Source organism: Natator depressus, chromosome 2 (genome assembly GCF_965152275.1).
Source record: "Natator depressus isolate rNatDep1 chromosome 2, rNatDep2.hap1, whole genome shotgun sequence".
NCBI lineage: Eukaryota > Metazoa > Chordata > Testudines > Cheloniidae > Natator > Natator depressus.
In genome coordinates this window covers 115,431,684-115,448,005 of record NC_134235.1, presented here as the reverse complement: position 1 = coordinate 115,448,005, position 16,322 = coordinate 115,431,684, and the positions used below count along the sequence as shown (strand labels likewise).

Here is a 16,322-nt window from a genome sequence, read left to right as displayed (position 1 = left end):
TGAATTGAAAAAAATAATTGTAGGTTTCACAAATCCTCCACTGACTCTTTTTATGCTTTTGTATAAAATGTGCTTTTACACAGCTTATGCATTTATATAGTTCTTTCTAGCTTAATCTTTTAAGTATTGTAGCTGTTTTCAAAAATATTTTACAGGTAAATATTGGCGTATTTAATGATAATAAATAAAATACAAATGAAAACTTACTTAATCCAGTGTCTGGACCTGATCTAGTGTCCATTAAAATCAACATCCATTGAAAAACTATGCCCACAACCATCAGACCTAAATTTTTCATTTGGTTCAAGAGTTAAACATAGTATGTACTTCCAGCTGAATATTTTTTTTAATTCTCCTTTTTACTAGTTAGCCTTTGTCATAAATATAAAGGGAAGGATAACCACCTTTCTGTCCACAGTGCTATAAAATCCCTCCTGGCCAGAGGCAAAACCCTTTCACCTGTAAAGGGTTAAGAAGCTAAGACAAACTCGCTGGCACCTGACCAAAATAACCAATGAGGAGACAAGATACTTTCAAAGCTGGTGGGGGGGACCGGACACAAAGGGTCTGTCTGTATGATGCTTTTGCCGGGAACAGATCAGGAATGCAGCTCAGAACTCCTGTAAAAAGTTAGGTTTCAGAGTAGCAGCCAAGTTAGTAAGTAATCTAACTAGAAATGCGTTAGATTTCCTTTTGTTTAATGGCTGGTAAAATAGCTGTGCTGAATGGAATGTATATTCCTGTTTTTGTGTCTTTTTGTAGCTTAAGGTTTTGCCTAGAGGGATTCTCTATGTTTTGAATCTGATTACCCTGTAAAGTATTTACCATCCTGATTTTTACAGAGGTGATTCTTTTACCTTTTCTTTAATTAAAATTCTTCTTGTAAGAACCTGATTGTTTTTTCATTTTCTTAAGATCCAAGGGTTTGGGTCTGTGTTCACCTGTACAAACTGGTGAGGATTTTTATCAAGCCTTCCCCAGGAAAGGGGGTGTAGGGCTTTGGGGGACATCTCCAAGTGGGCTCTTTCCCTGTTCTTTGTTTAACATGCTTGGTGGTGGCAGCATAGGGTTCAAGGACAAGGCAAAGTTTGTACCTTGAGGAAGTTTTTAACCTAAGCTGGTAAGAATAAGCTTAGGGGGTCTTTCATGCAGGTCCCCACATCTGTACCCTAGAGTTCAGAGTGGGGAAGGAACCTTGACAGCTTTCAAGATAGTAAACAAATGTGAGTAGTAGCTACGTGTGTAAACTGTTCATTTGCAACTTTTTGATCATTATGGCAATTTCAGAATTATTGATTTGTAACATGACAAGTACATTCATGCTTTGGAAGGGTTGTATACCAATGGGGGGAGGGAGAAAGTGCATAACTTGAGACAGCTAAATAAAGAGGAATTCAAATTTGTGAATGCAACTTGGAATTAAATTACCAGCCTGACGTGAAACAAGAACATTTAACAAGAGTATGTTGTCTTGAATCCCCAGGTAGTAGGTCTTTAATTCAGGAAATGATCTTAGGGCCATATTGTGAATCCCCAAACCATTGGTGAGTAAGTTACTCACATAAGTAGCTTTGTTAACTTCAAAGAAAATACTCATGAGCAACCATTCACCTATGTGAGTAAGTGGTTAACAAACTTGCCCTTAAGATTTACTATATTGCCAGTATTTAAAACCTTTGCAATACTTGAAAATGAAATATGCGACCTGAGAAAAATAGGAGGAGGTAAGTAGTGTTTAAGTCTCATATTATTCACATAATACTGCACATAAAATTCATAAGGACTCATGCTCCAGGTAAAGAGCATACAGGTTCTTTTTCTCTTAGTGTGTCCTAGGTTTAATGTACATTTTCTCCTCTGAGCCTTTTTTGATACAAAGTAAGGATCAACAATAAAGTAGACCATGCAGAGCTATTGTAGTATAACCAGCATGTACTTGACTGGCTCAGTATTCCAGTCAAGTACAAAAGTCTTTCAGAAATATGTGGCTACTGAAGCAGTTTCCAAACAGTCTGTCTGAGGGAACCTATCTGTCATCTGAATCTGTAGGCTGTTGACGAGGGTGTTGTGAGATGAGGTTGTTGGGTATGTTATTTCAGTCTGCAAGAATATCTACCTAAAAGTTTATTCCTACATTTAGAAAAATATTTTCTGTTTTGATAAGGCTAGGAACATAGAAAGGACTTCATAACTGAGATGCTGATCTCCCTGCAGGAAGGGCTGGTTAAGTATACCTCCATATTATTTAGGTCCACAATACCTCACTTTCCCCTTGACTACATTAATAGGCACCCAGTGAAGGCCCATCTCTTCAATAGTACATTGCTTCGAGAAGTGACATCATCTTGCTAGGTCTATTGTACTGTTGTTGAGAGTTAATGTAATGCTCCTCTTTTTGAAACTCGTCTATGTCACTGAGCCCTGGTGTACACTACAAACTTAAGTCACCATGACTATGTCACTCAGGGGTGTAGAAAATCCACATCCCAAGAGATGCAATTATACAGATCTAACTCCTGGTGCAGACAGCACTATGTTGATGGAAGGGCTTCTCCCATTGACATAGCTACCGTCTCTCGGGGAGGTGGAGTACCTACATCAATGGGAAAAGCTCTCACATCAGCATAGGTGGCATCTTCACTAAGTGCTGCACTGGTGCAGCTGCAGCATTGTAAGGCTATGTCTACTAGCACTTTTGAAAGTAAAACGTTTGTTGGTCAAGGGTGTGAAAAAACACACCCCAGACCGGCATAAGTTACATCAGTAGAAGCGTGGGTGTGGACAGTGCTACGTTAATGGAAGGCGCTCTCCTGTCAACATAGCTGCAGCCACTTGTTGGGGTGGTTTAATTATGCTGAGGGGAGAGCTCTCTCCCGTCGGCATAGAGCAGCTACACAGGAGATCTTACAGTGGCGCAGCTGCAGCGGTACAGCTGTGGTGCTCTAAGGTCTCTAGTGTAGACACAGCCTCAGTGTAGAAAAGCCCTTTGATTCTTCACCGTCAAGATCATTTTCTTGATTGCTATTTTGTCAGCTCACAGTGTCAGTGAAAATGCTGACACATAACCGCCTTTCTTGATTTTTTTCCAGAATAAGGTTGTAGTTCATTTCTTTTCATATCTGTTTGAACCAGGAAATTTTTTTTTGTCCCAATCCATTTTCAAATAAGGAATATGTCTGGCATTAGATGAGCAATGAAATAAAATCGAGGCAGGGTCCTTTATCCTCTTAAGTATCTGGAGGATGCCAAGCATCTAAAGCTACAGTTGCGTTGGGCTCAATCTTGCACCATTTGTAGTCAGTGGCAAAACTTTCATTGACTTTGGTGGTTCAGGACCAGGCATTTAGTGAGTAAGGTATTGCAGTTCTGAGTCTCATGTCTCCTGCTCTTTGAATGTTAATAGTAATACTTCACCTATTTGTCTGTTTGAATTAACTGTAGCTCAGCTGCAGAAATAGAACTTTTACCTGAAAATGCTCTTTTGTAATATAATCCATATATAGTGGTTGTCAGATTTTTCTCACTCAGTGAAAATTTTATCCATGTTTATGTTAATATTCACTAGGAGCTATGTGGCATAATTTTAATCAAGTCAGGCCTTCATTTGTGCAGGTGGAGTGCAGGGAACAGGAAAAAGAGAAAATGGAATATGTCGTCTTGTTGCGTCACAAGTTCTAACTTGTAACTCTTATTTACTCACTCCCCTTTGCATCCTTTAAATACTGTACCTGACACCTTTATATTTGTTAAACACCAGTGTGCCATAAATAGTAAAGAAGAAAGCTATTTCTTAAAAAAATAACTGAAATGGAAAATCTTGCCAAATTGTAGTATACCTCTGTTCTCATGTAAATCAGATTGTTGTCATTGATACATTCTGACTAAATACATTTAAAACATATTCTCCTGTTCACTTCCTAAGGAAATTTTGTATTTTGCTAAAGCCTTTATAAACTGATTTTAAAATACTTTTCTATGACTTTTAATAATAACAATAATACATTAATACCTTGTCTTCAAAATCCATTCCCTGCATTCTAATATTGTTGGTGATTTCTCTTTACTCACATAGTGTGGAGTAGTACTCTTTGAAGTAAGTTTTTACAGTACTACTAAATTTGAGTGATTTCATTTTCTTACCTACCAGCACAGAATCCTGTTGCATACAGTCATGTGGGATGGTGTGGGATGGTTTGGGATTATAGTCTTATTCTCTTGATCAGCCAATATCAAATATTAGCGTCTCCCCCCCCATCCCCTCACTAGAACATGTATTCACATATACATACATACATACCCATATTCCTTTTCTGTTTCATGTATGTGATTTAATATAGTTGTCATTTTCTATAATTTCCAAATTATATTCAAGTGCAAATAGATAACAAATCCACTTTATATTCACGTTTTCTAATTTTAATAAGAAACTTCGAAGATATAAAGGGTTTAAGTGTTCCATAATCTCTTTTTCTTTTATGGAGTCCCATTTTACTGGAATTCAGGAATATTGTCAAAAGAAGGCATATAACACCAGAATCGGTGTAATTTTAACACAGTTTCTTTTCAGATACATTTAGTTTATCATGAATTTGCATAATAAGAGTTTCCTGAAGGGAAAAATTCAGCATCTTGATTACAATGAGAAAATGAGCCCAAATACTCTCTGCAATTTTGCTGATCAGTTCTCTGGAGTCCTCTGTAAACGTTAACATTGATGTGTCTAAGGTTAAAACACCATGTTAAAATGTTTTTTGTGTATGTAATTATTTTACTACACAAGGCAGTAAGTTTCAGTCTTTTAACCCATTAAGTGAATGCCAGAACTAAGATGAATGATAGGCTTTAGAGACTTCAGGGATTGTTATTAGCGGGACTTGGCTTTTGAAATACAGAGTGAAGATATTTGAACACTTGAGCTGAGAGATTATACCTGCAATTGCCAATTCTCTCTGATTGATTGAGTTCTACATATGTGGGATGATCATCCAAGCTAAAAACAAATTTTCTCCAGATCTCTTCAGAGTGAAGAAAATAGAGAACAAGCAAGGAAGAATGTAGCAGGGAAAAGAATCATTTTGAGCATTGAATTGCCAGCTGTGATTGAGAGATGGCTGTTTGGGTTTGTCAGTCACACTTAAGCAAATATGTGATTCCAATCTCCTAGGTTCAGAACTAGCAAGGTTTATTAGGCAGGCTTTAAATTAGATAGGAAGATCTGTAGGGAGGCCTCTCATAACTTAAAAATCTGGCATGAGGTGCCAATTTTTTTAATTCAGTGGTATGACTGAGGGAGGATTACGTTCTTTAAAGCTGCTCTGCATGTTTACTTGCTGCCAAATAGGTAAAATTCTTTGTACAGTATAACAACTTGGATGAGAACAGAGCAAGGACCTTTTTTGGTGTCACTAATTAACTCTTCTGGCCAATCACTAATCTTGGAGAGGGAAGGGGCTTGAGACCCTACCCTCGGAGATGTTGACTTTACTAGAAAAAGGTGTGTATTTAATGTTTTGTATGGTCCAGGTAAACCCTAGGCTATATATACAAATACACCTTTTCCCCTAGTATAGACAAGGCCAGAATTTAGCAAAGCCATTCTTGCATCTATACATGAGGTGAGAGGAAGGAAGGAGTTCATCATGCTTTTACTCTGCCTCTTCTCAACTCTTCAGAAGTGGTTGTTGGTAGATAGTCCCCCTGCCCTTAGGTTTTGCCTGGAGGTAATCACGTGATCCACCATTTGAGCAGCACTGCTCTTGTGCTCTTACAAGTCACATAGGAGAAGACTGAAGAGACTGTTCTCTCTTAAGGGAGCTATAAGACTGAGAGCCCTTTAGAGAGACAGGAGATTTGCTTTTGTAGCATGTTGCTTGAAGAATAAACTTAATCAGATTGACTCTGCAGCACAGATAGCTCTAGGAAAGTCCTTAAATGAGGAAGCCCTTCAGAGAACTAATTAGTACCTGGTGGCTCCTCAAATTAGATCTTATTAATAAAAAGAGAGAGACATAATATGACATCCCTTGGTGATATTTCCCATTAATATTAATTTTTTTTCTTTGAGAACTAAACGGATTGAAAATTCCTATGGCTCTGGGGTGGAGATGAGGAATTTTTCACTGCCTGCTTCTAGAGGAAAAACAGATTTCAAAAGTGGTTAGAATCTAATTGCCTCTTTGTGACCTAGGACAGAGAAGCATTAAATTTTTAGCTTGACCACAAAAGAATGAAAACACTGTTGAGTGGGCCTCCTAAACAGGGAGCTTGAAATAACAAAGGTCCAAAGCTGGTATCTAAACTTTTCTGCACCACGTAGGAGACATATCTGTGATGCTATTCTCAAAGCATATGATGAAATTCATTATTTGCTTTTGTGTGAACTTGTGTGTGCCCATAGTTATGACTAACTTTAAATAAACCTATCAAAATGGATAGTCAGGGATTCAGACAACTTTAATTTCAGTCCTCCTAAAGAAAGGTGGAGTCTGGGGATTTAAAACAAACTCATATAGATGTGGCTAGGGAAAAGATTTTCACTTTCACCCATTGGAACGTGAGTTTATAGTATTAGTCCTAGAGAGGCAGAGTTTGATTATGCATTTCTAGCAATAGGTGTCTATAATTTTTTTTAAGTTTCTCTTTTTTCTGCAACAAAGATTCCAAATAACATGAACAATATATGCATAGTAGTTTTAAGTGGAAGTTTTCTTCTGCTCTATCCTGCTTTGTCAACTGTGGGAATAAATGTGGTAATATCTCATGAGTACATTTTATTTGGGGATGTATTCCCTTATATTTTGTCCATGAGCCACAATGCCGAAGAGAGAAACTATATATTACAAGATGAATCAGTGTAAACCAATAAGGACAGATAGTAGAGGGTTTAATATACAAACACTGACACACAGCAAAATATTTGCCTTGGAATGAGAAAAGTCGGGAAAGCTAGACCAGATCAGTACAACTTGTGTGTCTCTGACTATATGGTTGTTACATGGACTAGTAAGAATGGGTTAAGGTATCAAGGCACATAGGGGAAGAATCTGTGACATTAACATTCCAATTTAATGCAGCTCTTTTGAAGAAGAAAGTATAACTGGTAAATATATATATTTATTTCTGTCCCAATGGATTTAGACTAGAACATGCCAGTTCCATTGTTCTCAGAGTCCTCAGAAAGTTCCCTAAAAACACCTAAATAGTCCAGAATAGATTCTTTCTGCCCACATACTATCCTAATCCAACTCTTTGTGATATTAGACCCTTTCTTAGCCTGCCTCCACTGCGTACAGTTTTTCTTTTGAAGAGGTTTATGACATTGAGCGTATTGTCCTAGATATATTTCAGAAATGGAAAAACAAAAGGCTTTTTCCCCCCTCCTGTATCAACTTTTGTATTAAATTCCAGCACAGCACAGAGTGAACCACAGATGTGCATCAGTTTCCATTTTGCAGGAGGATCAAAATAAAACTTTACGATAGCCAAATAACTTCAGTAGATGCTAGCAACAAACAAATGGATTGTGTCTTAAAGATTCGCTAATAGATCTCAGTTGTGTGGCTTTTTCACACAAGGAGAAAACTGTTTCACTACTCAGTACTTTTCGAAATTCACAGATTTCCTAGATGTCTACAATGGATTAGGGTCTCTGTAGTTTGCTGGGCTCCCAACTACAAGGGTTTCTCCTTTCCTTCTCTTCCCCCTTTCCCGCCTCTCCTTCTCCTCCTCCCTTCACCCCCCCCCCCCCCCAATTCCTTTCTGGAATACATAAAGAATAGGCTTTGGTCCTACTATTAGGACTTTACTAACCATGCCTATTCTGTTCTCATGAGTTGGACATGGATGTCCAACATCAATAAATGTCTCCCTTGAAACATAGTGACTCTGATTCAACAGAAGTTACCGTTTTCTCTTTATCTCTTTAATGGCACAGTCAGCCATTACCTCCCACCTCAGAGCAGTGCTACATGATGTTCCAGATTATCAGAAGACCTAGCCCTTAAGTTCAAGTCTAGTAACAGCCCACTCTCTTCTAGTCATATTTCTCACTTCTTTGTAGTTTGTAGCTCATGATCACCTACTTTTAAAGCAACATGGTAACCCCAGCAACTGTGATGTGTCTATTTCTCAGCTCTGTCCATCTCCCTAAGGTTTGATGAGCGGAGACTATTACTTTCAAGAGTCTGGATAAGGTGGTCCACATATCAGTTCTGGGCTTTCCTGCTTAGATCACAGAACTCCACCTAAAGCTTTTGAGCCGCTTTTTCAGACATAAGCCACCATATCTTAAAAATACAATTTTAAATCTCAGAAAATGGTCCGGACAATGTTTTTATCTAAAATATAATCTGTGGAACAAGTCTGGTAATGTTTTTGTCTGACCGTCTCATGAAAGAGTATGTTACACTCAAAGTCCACTTTTGCCTGAGGAATGAAATGCTTCCATTTCCCAGGCAGTCACAGAATCTTCTTTGAGTTTTTTGTGGCTCATTTTGGTTATATATAAATATATGAGAAATATTTAGTTTTGTGTTGCAACAGAAGAGACCAAATTTAGAAGCAATCCCCCCACCCCCAAATTTCCCTTTCCTTAAACTATATTACTGCTTTAGGGCGAGGTTGTATCCCAGTTTGTACAGCCTCCTTGCACAGGTTACCTAGATTGCAGGCGGCAGCTCAGTGAGAAGAGCAGCTTCCATAAGGCTAGTAAAAACAACGAGGAGTCTTTGTGGCACCTTAGAGACTCCTCTTTGGTTTTGCTGATACAGACTAACACGGCTGCCACTCTGAAACCCATAAGGCTAGTGTTGCCCCTCCTGCCCAAGTGGGCAGGACTGTGGAGGATGGAAGGAACCGTGGGTGAACCCACAAACATGCCGGCTAGTATAACAATGCCGGCATGCTGATGGAAGTATGCTGCCTTGAGTGTAGAACTGGTGAAGGATACTTCTCCCTTGCTGTGAGGGGAAACTCAGAAAACAGATTGCAACTCTGAGTCACAATCTGTGCTGGTCTGCTCCAGGGCCCTTATAGCAGTTTGCTGCTCCTTGCTCATGGCTCATGGCAAAGCAGTATCTTAACTAGGAAAAAAAGATTTCTATATCAAACAAATTAAATGTCACATAAATTTGAGAGCGAGAGAGGGAAATTCAACAACTGTGTTTTGTTGATTGTAGTGATTTAAAACAATGCATTGTGATTTCAAAGCAGTTCATATGTTTTCAATAGAGTTTAACTGAGCTGTGGAAAAGTAAGTTTGATAATACAGTGTTTTTTGTGAGTTATTCATTCATATCGTGAAATTTGTCTTTGTACATTGTGTAATTGAGCAGCAATAGACAGTTTATGTATTGTGACAGGGTTGGGCCAGATGGCTACAGGAGAGTGATAGAAGGCAGATATATTAGCCCTAGGTTAAGTAGGTCCCTTTTCCCTGGGTAAGGTAACAGGGAAGGTTCCAGAACAATCACGAACTTTCTGGAAACAATTAAGGCAGACAGGCTGATTAGAACACCTGCAGCCAATCAAGAAGCTGCTAGAACCAATTAAGGCAGGCTAATCAGGACACCTGGGTTTAAAAAGGAGCTCAAGTCAGTTTGTGGTGTGTGTGCGAGGAGCTGGGAGCAAGAGGCGCAAGAAGCTGAGAGTGAGAAGGCGTACTACTGGAAGACTGAGAAGTACAAGCATTATCAGACATCAGGAGGAAGATCCTGTGGTGAGAATAAAGAAGGTGTTGGGAGGAGGCCATGGGGAATTAGCCCAGGGAGTTGTAGCTGTCATGCAGCTGTTACAGGAGCCACTGTAGTCAGCTGCAATCCACAGAGTCCTGGGCTGGAACCCGGAGTAGAGGGCAGGCCCAAGTTCCCCCCATCCCTCCATCCCCACAACTCCCTACTTGATACCAGAGGAGTTGAACTGGACTGTGGGTTCCACTAGAGGGGAAGGGCTAAGTGAGTGAACGGCAGATTTGAGCCACGAAAGTGGCCAAACTGAGGGCTGCCGTGAACCTCTGAGGCGAGCAAATCCTTCAGTAAGTGCAGGACACACCAAGGCAGAGGAGGAACTTTGTCACAATATTCACAAGAACTTCAATGTAATTACATGCACAAAGAGTGTATTTTATGTGGAAAGTCTCTCTTTATGTTCAGTTTACAGAAAATATTAAGAGAAGTCTTTGCTGCAGAATTGTTTGGTGGTTTTGTAGAGACACAGGAACATTCCCTGAATGTGAATCAGAAGGCTGTGATGCAGAGTTTGGTAAAGCTCTGGAGAATCAAACTTTCAGTAAAAGTGAATGTTACTAATCTTGTAAATGTCACTGAACCATACAGTATTTCTGAAATAATAATTATGCTACTGTGTAGCATTACTACATCTCTAGTTACGCTACATACCTCACTGTGTTCATTCTTTAAAAAAACACCACTACACACACATCCCCCCACTGAGAATATCCGAGCTTCTCTAATGAAAAAAAATTGCTGTGTGATAGCTGCTTTGAATTTCATTTATGCTGTCATGGGTAGACTACAAACAGTAAATTGAGTTGACCGTGTCCATAATGTGAGGTTTTTATACTCAGTAAAGTCCCTTATTAAATGTGCATTTTTTAACAATATAAACTGAAGGGTTATCTGTCCTCATTGCCTTTACCTTTCTCAACCTGGCATTTTGTATGTAGTTTTCTTCAGCTTTCCTGTGTTTTTAAAAAACTAAATGATGGTAATGCTTAGATTAATTTTATATTACTATATATTGATGATGGTTTTCTAGACTTTATGTTCAGTGAGTTCTTTAAGTTAATTAAATTCGATAAAAGCAGGGAAATTTAGAGGGCTGAATTTAACTTTTTAGCACCTGAAGTAGATGAAGTAATACTGTAGAACAGCAGGACTAAACCAGTGGCTTTCAAGGCTTCACATGCAGCTATGAATCTACAAATCTGATGCCTGTGACCCAGAACAGCACTATGAAAATTCAGGCCTACCTCCCAACTTAGTCATGTTTCTAATGTGTGGGCTGGTCTGTACACTGTGTTAACATTTGGTCCAGGTGTAATGGGTTGGGATCAAAGCCACTGGAACAAAAGGTAGGGAAGCAGTTTGGCTCAACCAAGTGAAGTCAACAGACCAAAGTATTAGACTTTTGATTTCTGGTTGGATAGTCCCACTTTTACCCTAGTGTTTTGCTAGTGGTGCTCATGAAGGGGAATCCACCAAATGCTATTGATTTGTTTGTGTAGAACCATGAATGTAGGAATACAAAAACAGGTCAGAGGGGAAAAGGAATGGATTCAGGTCTTATTTTGCAGAAGTCCCTGCAAAATCTAGTTGTGTGTATGCACAGTCCCCAGCCTGCATGTGTTTTATGGGCTATCTGTATACTGAAGTCAGGCACTTTCTAAAGTACTCAGGCTCTTTTGCAAAATCTGTCCCCTTTGTCAAAAGGTGTATGTTACTTGTAATCAGGTTTACCAGCATGAGCAGTAGGCTCAGTGATGTGTGTTTAATTTATTAAAACTTTACATTATCAAATATATTTCACGTTTTATTCAAATTAGTATTCTAGCCATATAACTTTAGATTTCTTTGCTGAGCAAAATAGGGGCCGTTTTTCCAATGAAGACATTTAAAAACAAAAACTGAAATATATCAGAGATAAGTGTGGAATATTTAATATAGAAAACTCCGATGTAATACACATATTATGTAATGGTATAAAACTACACAAATACTGAGCAAAATATACAACAAATAGCAAATGAACCGTTGGAAAAGGATGAAAATTCTCTACTCCAGCCCAGATGGCTGTCTTGGGTATTGCTCTTGACTGCTTTTCTGCACCCAGTAGGTCTTAATATTAGGAGAGGTCTATTAAACATGACTTTATGAAAGCAGTCTTGAAAAAAAAATAAAGTGCAGTTTTTAGGGCACTTTCTCCACTCTGTCTGAATTTATATCTGTGCTAATCAGAATTGTATTACGGAAGATACCCGTCAAGCTTGCTTGTCTGCAGCTTGAATTATTTTGCATATAACCAAAGATGGACAAGTTTTTTCCATGCAGGATGTCATGTTTGTGTGCTCCTAGTCGTACTATAAATAAGCAATTTCGCCATGTTGCAGCATTGTAGCTTGCATATATATACAATATATTTTTTATTTAGTGTATATCCCTTTTGGTTTCTTAGGACATGTCGGTTTTTCTTCATTTTTTTTAATCCACAGATGTAACTTTTGTATTCCATTTCAGTCTTATTTTCTGTCTCAATCTTCTTTCACTTATCTCTTATTTTGTCTCATTGGAAAAAAGTTTGTGTTTAGCATCTGTAACTATGTATATTTCAAAGTTTTTGCATTTCTAATACTCCTCTTTATCTGTTTTAGCATCTCCCTGTATTCTTCCCAGTGTTCTTTACTACTTATTTTCTTGTAAGTATAGCATATTCTGCTTTTCCCCTCGGTTTCTTATTGACCTGTTTAACGATGTGGAGTTCATTAAAGCTGCATCTGACTTCTGAAGAAAAATTTTAATTACCATCCACATTTAGTCTGGCCTTTTTTCCCCTATGACTGGAGTACCTGATATTTGTCTAAAACCATTTTGTGTAATATCCTTTCACATCTACAGTTATCTAAAATTGCACAGTTTTCTTCTGATAATAATTAAATTTGATTTCCACATCACATTTAATCATATTGTGGCCTCTTGACAGTATTGTGCTATTTCTGATTTATTTATTCTGCTCTCTTCAGTGTTTGGAAACTGATCTAGACAGGTGGGTCCCTGACAAATTTCAGGAAGCAATCATTTAATTCATCCATACAACATTTTGAAATGATTTCCAAATTGAAATTAGACTAACAATTATGTATATACTCAGCCTTGTTATATGTGCATGTACAACTTTTATCTTATTAAATAGCAATTCTTATATCTCACTTTTAGGTAGGGCCCTTTCAGTGTTTTGGTTTCTTGGCTAAGCTCAATTTAACTGTTTCTCAGGGAGGGACTATCCTCAGAAACCATGTACAGTAACTCCTCACTTAAAGGCGTCCTGGTTAAAATTGTTTCGTTATTAGGTTGCTGATCTATTAGAGAACATACTCGTTTAAAGTTGTGCAATATTTCATTATAAGGTTGTTTGGTTTGCCCCACACTGCCCACCTGGCACTCCTGCTGAGAAGTGGGATCAGCGTGTGGGGGCTTGCCCCATTGCTTCAGCCCCTGTGCCCTGACCCCAGCAGGAGTGCCAAGTGGGCGGAGCAGGGCAAGCCCCTACACCCCAACCCTGCCTCAACTAAGCTTCACAATCATCACTGGTGAGTGCAGTGTTAAATTGTTTATTTAAAATTATTTAAAACTTATAGTGTATATTTATATAATGTCTCTTGTCTGGCGAAAAAAATTTCCCTGGAACCTAACCCCTTCCCCCCCCTTACATTAATTCTTATGGGGAAATTGGATTCGCTTAACATCGTTTTGCTTAAAGTAGCATTTTTCAGGAACATAACTACAGCGTTAAGCGAGGAGTTATTGTACTGAATGTGCAGCTGCACAATGCCTGTGCTATGCTGGTCCTGCTCTGTGAATAACCTCCCCCTTCCCACCTCCACACAGACCTTTGTGAACTCAACTGGTGGGCTGTCATGATTCCCCTACAATCTCAAATGAGCAGATTAGGGATCCAAATTCTCCTTTGCCTCCCAGTGACAGGATCTCCAAAATTATCTCTCTACCAGCTGCCAAAACTCTTTCCAGTTTCCCAATGACAGTTGTGCCAATACTACTCCCGCTTTGAAAAAATTGCTCCTGCTCCTCCGTCAGAATGGTCATATTAACTTTACCATCCCACCCCCAACTAAAAACATTCAGTCTGTCTCTTTGAGGCTGCTGCTCACCTACTTTGTTCCACAGAACCTCAGGGAGTTTATATATAGTGCTTGTCTTATAGTAGCTAAGCCCTGTCTGAGGGCTTAATATCTATCACCATAGGCTCCTAAGCCCTGTTTTAGGAGTTAACTTTTGTTTTTCTTGGTTTTCATTCTTTCTGGAATTTGCCCTTACCCCTGTTTTTCTCTACCATCTGTTTTCCCCTAATTTCTTGTTTACCAGTGAGTATCTCTGCAAGGTTATGTTCTTAATATTGTACTACTTAGCCACTACAATTTCATATTTAGTTCATTATTATTGTGTAATACAGTACATGCCCTTTAAATATCATGGGTCTAGGGGGCGGGTAGTTCATGTGTCATCTCATTGCTGTTTCTTCAACTATAAATAGAAATTGGCTAGCGATGCGGTCTCAGTATTTCCAGTTGGTACATATTTAATTTAGATGCATACAGTTTCTTACTCCAGAAGAATATTCTAGTAGTCTACAAAACCAGCAACTGCTTCTGGAGAAAAGTAGTGTGTTGGACTAGGAACCAGGGCCATCCACAGGTCTAATCCTGGTTTTGATACTAACCTGATCTTTGAACATGGGCAGTTTTATACTATAGAATTTCTGAGAGGGGGGGGTTCATATTTGTTAACATAGTAGGGTTCAGACCATGTTATCTGTTGAGTCCTACCAGTGTGAGATCAATCACACTAGATCTGTATACGTATCTCCTCGTTTCTGTGAAGAAAGGGGGTTTTAGCCATTACTACAGTATCTATGCAGTGTCGGGGTAGATGTGCTAAATCCATTTCTCTACTCCAGCCCCTCCACTGCTGGGCACCAAGCAGGAATTAGCTAATAAGAAAATATGCCCTTAGGTTGTATGATGTTTTTCTGAAGAGATTTCCCTCTCAGCTGTAGAACTGACATGGACATGCGTACCTTTGACGGATGTGGGTCAGGGTAGTAGCTGGCCTTTGCAGCATGGATCCATTGATGGTATGGTGGCTAGAGGATCCAGTGTAGCAGCTCTGGGCATCCATGCAGATAGCCCAGATTCTGGGGGCTGATCCTCCTTGCTCTTTACATGGTAGTAGGGATTAATCTTTGCTCTCGCTCCCAAAGGAGTGATGTGGGGGGAAATCAATGACTTGAAGCTCCTGGAGTTTTCCTTCCCTGTGGTTCTCTTGTACTGATTTCCATTTAGAGTGGGGAGTGCGGTGGCCCTATGTTATAATCTCTGTATCTGGGAAAAATAGAACTGGTGATGTGAGGGCTATTTAATTAATGTTTGGAAAAATACTTTGAAGATATAAAGTGTTTCAAGTACTAGGTATTGTCATTATTTTTCAGTTAGCCATTCATTTACAGTATGTGTTTTTAACCCCCATTTGACTTGTTTTCCTTCTTCACAACTATGACATTCTGGGGTGCAATCCAGACCAGTAAGGGGCTGTTAGTACCTGCCCTGCAACCTTGGGTACCACACAATGCTTTGTTGCTGTAACTTTTAACAAACAACCAAAGAGCATACAGGTCACACCCTTAATGTCTGTGTATAGCTACAGCCCTGGGCCAGAAACTCTGACCCCAGCAGCCTGTCAGCAAACACTGGCCAGACTTTGGCTTCCAGCAGCCTTGGTTACTATTTGCAGGGTGACCCTAACACACTCCCAGTCCTGGATTTCCCCCCCAAAAATGTGTGTTTCTGCACTGTCCTGCCCTCTCCTGAGCAGTCCAGATATATTAGGTTCATTGCCCCTCTAAGGGAATCATTGTAAAGCAGTTTGCTACCCTAAATGGAGTTACCCACACAGTTCAAAACACTGGATTAGTTATGATTAAAAAATAAAACAAGCTTAATTAACTACAAAGAGAGATTTTAAGTGAATACAGGTATAAGGCATTAAAGTCAAAAATGGTTACAAGAGGAAAAAAAGATAAAACACTTTCTAAACTTAACAAACGAGACTTGGGTCAATGTGAAATTCTTACTCCAGGTTCCCAGTAAGATTGTTAACCAAGTTTCAAGTCAGGATCTGCTCCCAAAATCCATAAGCTGTTTCTTTTATCTTCTTAGGTGGAAAAGAGAGAGATGGATAGGGAGAGTCCCTGTGGTGTTTTTGCCCCTCACCTCTATAGTCTGTTCCCTCTTTGAGGTGCATTTTCCTGAAGATTACCCCTCAGCCAAGATTATTCAAAGAGTAAAGGAGATGTGGTGTCTGAGGGTAAAAGAGCTTGCATGCTGTTTCTTCTCACCTGTTTGCTGAAATGCAGATTTTCCTGGTCTCTTCTCTTCCCCCTCTTTCTACCGGAGTACCCTGTTTACAACTTATAGGTAAATTGAGGTAAACACACATTCCTTTGTTTAAACCTGCTTGATTGGTTCTGCCTAATCAGGGCTATGTGGATTTGAACATATGCTACAATCATCATTG

At 39.1% G+C, this 16,322-nt stretch overlaps 1 protein-coding gene across 1 annotated transcript in view; it reads left to right on the top strand.

The window, feature by feature from the left end:
• The window catches only part of CDYL (chromodomain Y like), a 202,068-nt gene that overhangs the window by 153,219 nt on the left and 32,527 nt on the right, over positions 1-16,322 (top strand). The gene's annotated exons all lie outside the window — the stretch shown is intronic.